Source organism: Triticum aestivum, chromosome 6A, assembly GCF_018294505.1.
Source record: "Triticum aestivum cultivar Chinese Spring chromosome 6A, IWGSC CS RefSeq v2.1, whole genome shotgun sequence".
Classification (NCBI taxonomy): Eukaryota; Viridiplantae; Streptophyta; class Magnoliopsida; order Poales; family Poaceae; genus Triticum; species Triticum aestivum.
Window position 1 is genome coordinate 574,288,308 of NC_057809.1, and position 10,012 is coordinate 574,298,319.

Sequence of the window (10,012 nt, forward strand, 5' to 3'; positions counted from 1 at the left end):
TCCACCCCAGAGGTCGCTACAGACGTCGAAGACACTTCCCCCAATGATGACTTCTTTTAGGACATCGGCAACCTCTTCGGTAACAAGGGCGACAGCATCACGAATGGCGCCGCCCCTGCTCCTGTCTAGGACGTGTTCACTTCTTCTCTATTTAATATGTTTTTCCTAATTTTAGTTCAATTTCATGTTCTAGCAATTGGACTAGATATGCCATGTTCAAATTCACTACTACATATGTTATTTTCTCACTCTCTGATAGACTACATGTCTAGTTTAATCTTTACTATTATGTTTAAGTTTTATCTACTATTTTTATGGATTAAATCATATGGTAAACTGCTCATATTCCCAACAGGCCCCATCTACATGTATGGGTGTAACAAACACATCATATGTGGTCAGTCTTCCTTCATCAAAATGTTCCATGGCAATCCAATAGGATTGATGCCTCTAATACCAATTTTTATTAGAAAATATAAGTTTATTCAATTATTGGCATCAGTATACAACATTGCATTGCATAAGCTAAGAAACTTTGTGGCTCTCATTTTAATATGGAACCGAACTGTCTACAACAGCACTGAAGATGATGCTGGTTGGTTTCGCATTCCAATTGATAAGGTGGGCGAAAGCCTCTTTCTAAGCAGTCACTCTGGCAAGACTCATGAGTGCAACCCGCTAAATCTCTGCATGAGCGGCGTTGAACTACAATGCAATACATCACATAAAAAAATTAGTAATACAGTCCATGAAAAAATATATTTTCTCATAGATTAATTAATTTCAACATTTGGAAACAGCATGTAAAATATAAATAGTGTTGCTTACTTGCTTGGCAGGACGGCAACGTTGAGAACATGAACACAATGACCAATAAAGCAACAACTATGTTGTCCATGACCATCCTTGTGTTTCTCTTGATGAGTGCCATGAGGAAAAATGTGACTTATGTTCAATCTTTGTTTTTCATTTCCAAGCTCCTTTACAGGTGTTTATATAGATGCACAATAAAATCTTAGATATCAATTGGTTGATTTCATGCATTTATGTACCTCCCCTAATTAGTATCAGCGTATCTTGCTAGTTTTACATAAATACCAAAGATTTTATTTTGGAAAAAAATTATATATTCCATCATTATGGCATTTAATGTTGAAGATAACATATTGAGCCAAAATAAAATCTTTAGGTATCGGCACTACATTTATGTCTCCATTATAAAATAGTACCCATACCGATCTTGTTGGCTATTTTGTATCATCCACACTTATGTATGTATATCTTACATTTATTTTATATTATTTTTTGTGTGGTATATTGTTTTAGTATATACAGAGGCTTGCACAATCAAATCTTATGCATTGATGAATCTTGCATACACATGATCTCAAAAATAAGTATTGCTGGAGTACTCCATAGTCATGAATATTAGGTATCATTAACTTTTTCTGCTAAATTAATGTTGATGTATCTTACTGAATCTTCATAAATATCATGCAACCGTTTGTATATGTTATAATTATTGATATTGTTTTTTGCTGCATTTATTAACCTTTATTATATGGTGGCATGTATAATTATTGATATTGCTTCTTTTCGCTTCATTTGTATTATACATTGTTATAAATTTTGCATTTATATTCTATCAATAATAAATAAATGCTTGGACAAACGTAAGCTTGTACTTACTGACGAGTATGCAGCCCGTCAGTAGCAACATCATTGTAGTAAACATTTCAGAGTTTTTTCCCATTATGCTTATAACCGGCTATAATAATTGATCTTTAATGTTTGATGCTTCAGTGTATTTATACAAATGTCTCCCATTTTATTGAACAAATGGAAGGGCACAGCAACCAAGATCTTTCTTGTGGGTCTTGCATAATTGTAAACTGATTACATGGTTTCATGCTTATGCACATCTTACTATTCCTTAGTTAAAGTAGGATTTGCAGTACTTTATGCTTGAGTTGATGTATGTCATCTGAAGTAGAATGGAGCCTGAACCAAGTTGTATGACTCATTTTCACTAGGTTCACATACTGATGCTCTTCTGTATGGAATGTGATACTGGGGTATTAATACTTAGTGTTGCTATCTCAGATATAGTTAAAAAAATTCTCCGGTTTTGTAACCTGGTACGGTTGAGTGGTGCAATACTTTTCAACTATTTGCACCTTTTATTTGAAAACATTGTAAGTTGTTGACGCTGAAAAGTGGCACGATCATAAAGAGTAGCTTGAGTTATGTCAAGATTAATTCAGACTTATTGTTGAAGTCACTATGGGATGGATCTCTTCGAGAAGATCAAAATGGATATGAAGATGGTCTAAAACAGAGCCCAGATGCAAAAGTTGTGACAAGTTCAAAGATTGGATATAGTATTGACCCTATAGTCTCGGTAGCCGAACCGGGACTGAAGGTATTGGGATTTAGGACCAACCCTATAGTCCCGGTTCACGAACCGGGACAAATGGGCCTTATGAACTGGGACGAATGGGCCTTTTTCTACTAGTGCATATTGGACCTACCCAATAAATATTTCAGAAATTCATAATAAATCCTAGAGGCTAGCTTGGACCATTCACGCATGTCAAGAGCTGGGACTAAAGTTTAGTCCCACATTGCTAGTTGAGAGAGAGTTAAACCTCCTCATAAGGTGAGCTCTTTCCCCACTTGTATGAGCATGATAAAAAAGAGAGGTTCTCACGCGCTCCTCCTCTGCCGCCTGCCTCGCCTCACCTTGCCTCATCACGACACACTGCGTCACGCCACGGGCTGCGGGAATGCCTAGAGCATGCATGAAGCTGAAGCGTTTTGTTGCTGTAGTTAGTGGAGATTGGTTACGAGGTTTGTTGGGCTTTGGCTGCCACGTCTCCGTCTCCCGTCTCATTGTTTTATTTCCCTTCGCAGCCTATTTTCCTCCTCTTTCTGTGCTTATAAAATAGAGGTCTCTCCTCTCCATAGACACACAGAAACAAAGCACCACTTGCCTCCTACTACCAAGTTCCAGAGCACTGCGCTACCAGGTTCTTCCCCATCCCGGCTTATGACGTGCAGTGCCGATTGGGACAGTAGGCCTCCGGAACCACGCGACATTGAGGCATGTACGGGTGAAGGAAAATAAGGTGTTTGGGGAACGCTCTGTGCGACTACTGGCTTCTCCACCCCAGATGTCGCTACAGACGTCGAAGACACTTTCCCCAATGATGAATTCTTTTAGGACATCGGCAACCTCTTCGGTAATAAGGGCAACAGCATCACGAATGCCGCCGCCCCTGCTCCTATCTAGGACGTGTTCACTTCTCCTTTGTTTAATATGTTTTTTTCCTGATTTTAGTTCAATTTCTTGGTCTAGTAATTGGACTAGATATGCCATGTTCAAATTCACTACTACATATGTTATTTTCTCACTCTCCGATAGACTACATGTCTAGTTTAATCTTTACTATTATGGTCATGTTTTATCTACTATTTTTATGGAATAAATCATATGGTAAACTGCTCATATTTTCAACATGCCCCATGTACATGTATTGGTGTAACAAACACATCCTATGTGGTCGGTCTTCCTTCATCAAAATGTTCCATGGCAATCCAATGAGATTGATGCCTCTAATACCTATGTTTATAAGAAAATATAAGTTTATTCAATTATTGGCATCAGTATACAGAATTGCATTGCATAAGCTGAGAAACTTTGTGGCTCTCATTTTGATATGGAACCGAATTGTCTACAGCAGCACTGAAGATGATGCTGGTTGGTTTCGCATTCCAATTGATAAGGTGGGCGAAAGCCTCTTTCTAAGCAGTCACTCTGGCACGACTCATGAGTGCAACCCGCTAAATCTCTGCATGAGCGTCGTTGAACTACAATGCAATACATCACATAATAAAACAAATTAGTAATACAGTCCATAAAACAAAAAAAATTGCTCATAGATTAATTAATTTCAACATTTGGAAACAACATGTAAAATATAAATAATGTTGCTTACTTGCTTGGCAGGACGACAACGTTGAGAACATGAACACAATGACCAATAAAGCAACAGCTATGTTGTACACGACCATCATTGTGTTTCTCTTGATGAGTGCCATGAGGAAAAATGTGACTTATGTTCGATCTTTGTTTTTCATTTCCAAGCACCTTTACAGGTGTTTATATAGACACACAATAAAATCTTAGATATCAATTGGTTGATTTCATGCATTTATGTACCTCCCCTAATTATTATAAGTGTATCTTGCTAGTTTTACATAAATACCAAAGATTTTATTTTAGAAAAAATTATATATTTCAATATTATGGCATTTAATGTTGAAGATAACATATTGAGCCAAAATAAAATCTTTAGGTATCGGCACTACATTTATGTCTCCATTATAAAATAGTACCCATACCGATCTTGTTGGCTATTTTGTATCATCCACACTTATGTAAGTATATCTTACATTTATTTTACATTATTTTTTGTGTGGTATATTGTTTTAGTATATACAGAGGCTTGCACAATCAAATCTTATGCATTGATGAATCTTGCATATACGAGATCTCAAAAATAAATATTGCTGTTGTACTCCATACTCAAGAATATTAGGTATCATTATTGCACTTTTTCTGCTAAATTAATGTCAATGTATCTTACTGAGTCTTAATAAATATCATGCAATCGTTTGTATATGTTATAATTATTGATATTATTTTTTGCGGCATTTATTGACCTCTATTATATGGTGGCATACATAATTATTGATATTGCTTCTTTTCGCTTCATTTGTATTATACATTGTTATAAATTTTGCATTTATATCCTATCAACAATAAATAAATGCTTGGACAAACGTAAGCTTGTACATACTGACGACTATGCAGCCCGTATGTAGCAACACCATTGTAGTAAACATTTCAGAGTTTTTCCCGTTATGCTTATAATCGGCTATAATAATTGATCTTTGATGTTTCATGCTTCAGGGTATTTATAAAAATGTCCCCTGTTTTATTGAACAAATGGAAGGGCACAACAACCAAGATCTTTCTTGTGGGTCTTGCATAATTGTAGACTGATTACATGGTTTCATGCTTATGCACATCTTATTATTCCTAAGTTAAAGTAGGATTTGCAGTGCTTTATGCTTGAGTTGATGTATGTCATCTGAAGTAGAATGGAGCCTGAACCAAGTTGTATGACTCATTTTCACTAGGTGCACATACTGCTGCTCTTCTATATGGAATGTGATACTGGGGTATTAATACTTAGTGTTGCTATCTCAGATATTGCTAAAAAAATCTCCGGTTTTGTAACTTGGTACGCTTTAGTGGTGCAATACTTTTCAACTATTTGCACCTTTTATTTAAAAGCATTGTAACCCGTTGACGCTGAAAAGTGGCACGATCATAAAGAGTAGCTTGAACTATGTCAAGATTAATTCAAAATTATTGTTGAATTCACTATGGGATGGATCTCTTCGAGAAGATCAAAATGGATATGAAGATGGTCTAAAACAGAGCCCGAATGCAAAAGTTGTGACAAGTTCAAAGATTGGATATAGTATCGACCGTATGGTCTCGATAGCCGTACCGGGACTAAAGGTATTGGGTTTTAGCGCCGACCCTATAGTCCCGGTTCCCAGACCAGGACAAATGGGCCTCATGAACTGGGACAAATGGGCCTTTTTCTACTAGTGCATATTGGTCCTGCCCAATAAATATTTCAGAAATTCATAATAAATCCTAGAGGCTAGCTTGGACCATTCACGCATGTCAATAGGTGGGACTAAAGTTTAGTCCTATATTGCTAGTTGAGAGAGAGTTACACCTCCTCATAAGGTGAGCTCTTTCCCCACTTGTATGAGCATGATAAAAAGAGAGGTTCTCACGCGCTCCTCCTCTGCCGCCTGCCTCGCCTCACCTTGCCTCATCACGACACACTGCGTCACGCCACGGGCTGCGGGAATGCCTAGAGCATGCATGAAGCTGAAGCGTTTTGCTGCTGTAGTTAGTGGAGATTGGTTACGAGGTTTGTTGGGCTTTGGCTGCTACGTCTCCATCTCCCGTCTCTTTGTTTCATTTCCCGTCGCAGCCTATTTGCCTCCTCTTTCTGTGCTTATAAAATAGAGGTCTCTCCTCTCCATAGACACACAGAAACAGAGCATCACTTGCCTCCTACTACCAAGTTCCATAGCACTGCGCTACCAGGTTCTTCCTCATCCCAGCTTACGGCGTGCACCGCTGATAGGGGAGAATGAACACGTCCTATACAGCCTATTTGCCTCCTCTTTCTGTGCTTATAAAATAGAGGTATCTCCTCTCCATAGACACACAGAAACAGAGCACCACTTGCCTCCTACTACCATGTTCCAGAGCACTACGCTACCAGGTTCTTCTCCATCCCGGCTTATGGCGTGCATCACCGATAGGGACAGTAGGCCTCCGGAACCACGCGACATTGAGTCATGCACGGGTGAAGGGAAATAAGGTGTTTGGGGAGCGCTCTGTGCGACTACTGGCTTCTCCACCCCAGATGTCGCTACAGATGTTGAAGACACTTTCCCCAATGATGAATTCTTTTAGGACATCGGCAACCTCTTCGGTAACAAGGGCGACAGCATCGTGAATGGTGCCGCCCCTGCTCCTGTCTAGGACGTGTTCATTCTCCGCTATTTAATATGTTTTTTCCTGATTTTAGTTCAATTTCCTGTTCTAGTAATTGGACTAGATATGCCTTGTTCAAATTCACTACTACATATGTTATTTTCTCACTCTCTATTAGACTACATGTCTAGTTTAATCTTTACTATTATGGTCATGTTTTATCTACTATTTTTATGTATTAAATCATATGGTAGACTGCTCATATTTCCAACACGCCCCATGTACATGTATGGGTGTAACAAACACATCCTATGTGGTCAGTCTTCCTTCATTAAAATGTTCCATGGCAATCCAATGAGATTGATGCCTCTAATACCTATGTTTATAAGTTTATTCAATTATTGGCATCAGTATACAGCATTGCATTGCATAAGCTGAGAAACTTTGTGGCTCTCATTTTAATATGGAACTGAATTGTCTACAGCAGCACTGAAGATGATGCTGGTTGGTTTCACATTCCAATTGATAAGGTGGACGAAAGCCTCTTTCTAAGCAGTCACTCTGGCACGACTCATGAGTGCAACCCGCTAAATCTCTGCATGAGCGTCGTTGAACTACAATGCAATCCATCACATAATAAAAAAAATTAGTAATACAGTCCATAGAACAAAAATATTTGCTCATAGATTAATTAATTTCAACATTTGGAAACAGCATGTAAAATATAAATAATGTTGCTTACTTGCTTGGCAGGACGGCAACTTTGAGAACATGAACACAATGACCAATAAGGCAACAGCTATGTTGTACATGACCATCCTTGTGTTTCTCTTGATGAGTGCCATGAGGAAAAATATGACTTATGTTCAATCTTTGTTTTTCATTTCCAAGCTCCTTTACAGGTGTTTATATAGACGCACAATAAAATCTTAGATATCAATTGGTTGATTTTATGCATTTATGTACCTCCCCTAATTAGTATCAGCGTATCTTGCTAGTTTTACATAAATACCAAAGATTTTATTTTGCAAAAAAAAATATATTTCATCATTATGACATTTAATGTCGAAGATAACATATTGAGCCAAAATAAAATCTTTAGGTATCGGCACTGCATTTATGTCTCCATTATAAAATAGTACCCATACCGATCTTGTTGGCTATTTTGTATCATCCACACTTATGTAAGTATATATTACATTTGTTTTATATTATTTTTTGTGTGATATATTGTTTTAGTTTATACATAGGCTTGCACAATCAAATCTTATGCATTGATGAATCTTGCATATACATGATCTGAAAAATAAATATTGCTGGAGTACTCCATACTCATGAATATTAGGTATCAATATTGCGCTTTTTCTGCTAAATTAATGTTGATGTATCTTCATGAATCTTAATAAATATCATGCAATCGTTTGTATATGTTATAATTATTGATATTGTTTTTTGCGGCATTTATTGACCTCTATTATATGGTGGCATGCATAATTATTGGTATTGCTTCTTTTCGCTTGATTTGTATTATACATTGTTATAAATTTTGCATTTATACTCTATCAACAATAAATAAATGCTTGGACAAACGTAAGCTTGCACTTACTGACGAGTATGCAACCTGTCAGTAGTATATGGTGGTTCTTAAAACCATCATGTTGGGGAATGGGTAGGCTACACTAGTAGTATGAAATGATTGTCAATTGCATATTTGACCTTTTTCATAGGATAATTGAGTACTTCAGATTCAGAAATATTGGTTCTTAATGTCTTTATTTGTCTTGACAGATTTGGCGGATCAGTGGAAGGTAGTAGATATATTTTCTTTCTTGGATTCATAATTTTGTTTACTTGACTGAATCAATCAAATGAAGTTTTAAATTGTGATTTTTTAAACGCGGTCCCCTAGAGCCCAATTCATTAAAAAGACCAAGGACAGTTGTCCAGTTAATTAACGAAAAATCAAACAAAAACTGTCACATCATGCCTGCAAAAGCAAGGCATATAGGGCGACCTGACAACCCACACAAGAACGCACACACGCCGTCAAGGAGAAAAGCGTCGTCGACGTTGCAGCCCAGTGTCATCGTTATCACGCCTCCGCGAGGGCGACTCCGACTCCACCACCGATGTAGCTCTCACCACAAACAAGCGAAGAGGCCTGCGTCGGCCGATGCCAAACAGTGAACTGCACGTGCCGACGACCAAGCACCTCAGACTTTGTCGACGAGCATTGTAGGAGAAAAGTGTTGGGCTTGCGCCGAGCTAGCCCCAGAATTGACCACCCATCTCGTGTCATCGTCACCGCAAGGGCGCCTCCTCAGCAACTCTGACTTCAGAAAAACAAAGTGAGGCACGATGAACCCTCGAACACGGTAGAAGAGACCGACTACCAAGACTCATCTGCAAACCAACTCCACCCGAAGCCGCCATCGTTGCCACACAAGAAGCCACGCAGAACTACCACATCGCCGGACGGACACCTGTCGACCGCAATCTCGCGAGCGTCCAGCCCATGGAGCACGCGAACGGGATCCAAAGCCTTCAAGACGACGCCCCAAAGAGGGAAGCGACGATGCTGACGCCGTTGCCCGACCCCGACCGGGCCAGGTTTTCACCTGAAGAACCGGCTCCAAGCAGGGGGTGGACTCCATGGCGATGCCTCCAAAGAGTTGAAATGACGTTCACGAACACTGAAGCCGTCGGTCGACAAAAGCCTGACAAGCTTTTACCTGGAGCACTGCCCAACACCACATCCTTATGCAAAGCACCTCCGCTGGCCCACATGCCCTAGGCATCGTGGCAGCGCCACCACCACGCCGAAGCTATCCACCTCATCACCGGCACGCCGGCACGCCGACGAGCCAGAACTGGCGCCCATCCACAAGCACTGCATCAAGGAGGCAGCGCCCCCCGCATCGTTGATCCGCAACGAGGCCACACAGGGAGGAGGGACCGCCACCCCACTCCATCTCGCTGGATTGAGGTGTCACATCCAAATGAGACTGATTTTTTAGATCCCGGGTGCCTAGGCACCCTCTTATCTGTGTCGTTGGCCGCGAATCCGGTGCGTCGAGATTTGTGTCACGTACTGTAGCGACAGCATGGTTAACAGTGCTAGAGACTCGTTTGAATCTTGACATGTAAGGTTCCTGGGCCTAGCCTAGCAATGTTTTGAGGTAGGCTGGTTCCACCCAGCTGGACCAGAGAGATAGATTTTACAAATGACATGTCGGGGTGATGTAGCAGAGAGAGAAAAAAATATGTGCCGGTCCCACGATTCAGTCGAACGTCAGGTTGTGCCTCTTCCCATCTCTCCGTTGCCCAGCACGCCATTCCCCATTTCCGTGCCTCCCCTTCCATCTTGTTGATGCTCAATCCCTCAGGCGACGATGACGATGAAGACATCGCCTCCCC

The 10,012-nt window shown here is 39.9% G+C and overlaps 3 long non-coding RNA genes across 3 annotated transcripts; all 3 read right to left on the reverse strand.

Annotated features, from left to right (window-relative positions):
* Positions 1–408: 408 nt before the first annotated feature.
* LOC123131086 (uncharacterized) lies at positions 409–957 on the reverse strand. Its single transcript, XR_006464058.1, has 2 exons — positions 829–957; positions 409–705 (listed from the first exon to the last, which is right to left on the reverse strand). It is a non-coding gene; the product is annotated as an uncharacterized lncRNA (long non-coding RNA).
* Positions 958–3,631: 2,674 nt separating this feature from the next.
* LOC123131087 (uncharacterized) lies at positions 3,632–4,124 on the reverse strand. Its single transcript, XR_006464059.1, has 2 exons — positions 3,999–4,124; positions 3,632–3,870 (listed from the first exon to the last, which is right to left on the reverse strand). It is a non-coding gene; the product is annotated as an uncharacterized lncRNA (long non-coding RNA).
* A 2,781-nt stretch (positions 4,125–6,905) lies between these two features.
* Positions 6,906–7,464, reverse strand: LOC123131089 (uncharacterized). The gene is made up of 2 exons (XR_006464060.1): positions 7,338–7,464; positions 6,906–7,209 (listed from the first exon to the last, which is right to left on the reverse strand). It is a non-coding gene; the product is annotated as an uncharacterized lncRNA (long non-coding RNA).
* Between the last annotated feature and the right edge of the window lie 2,548 nt (positions 7,465–10,012).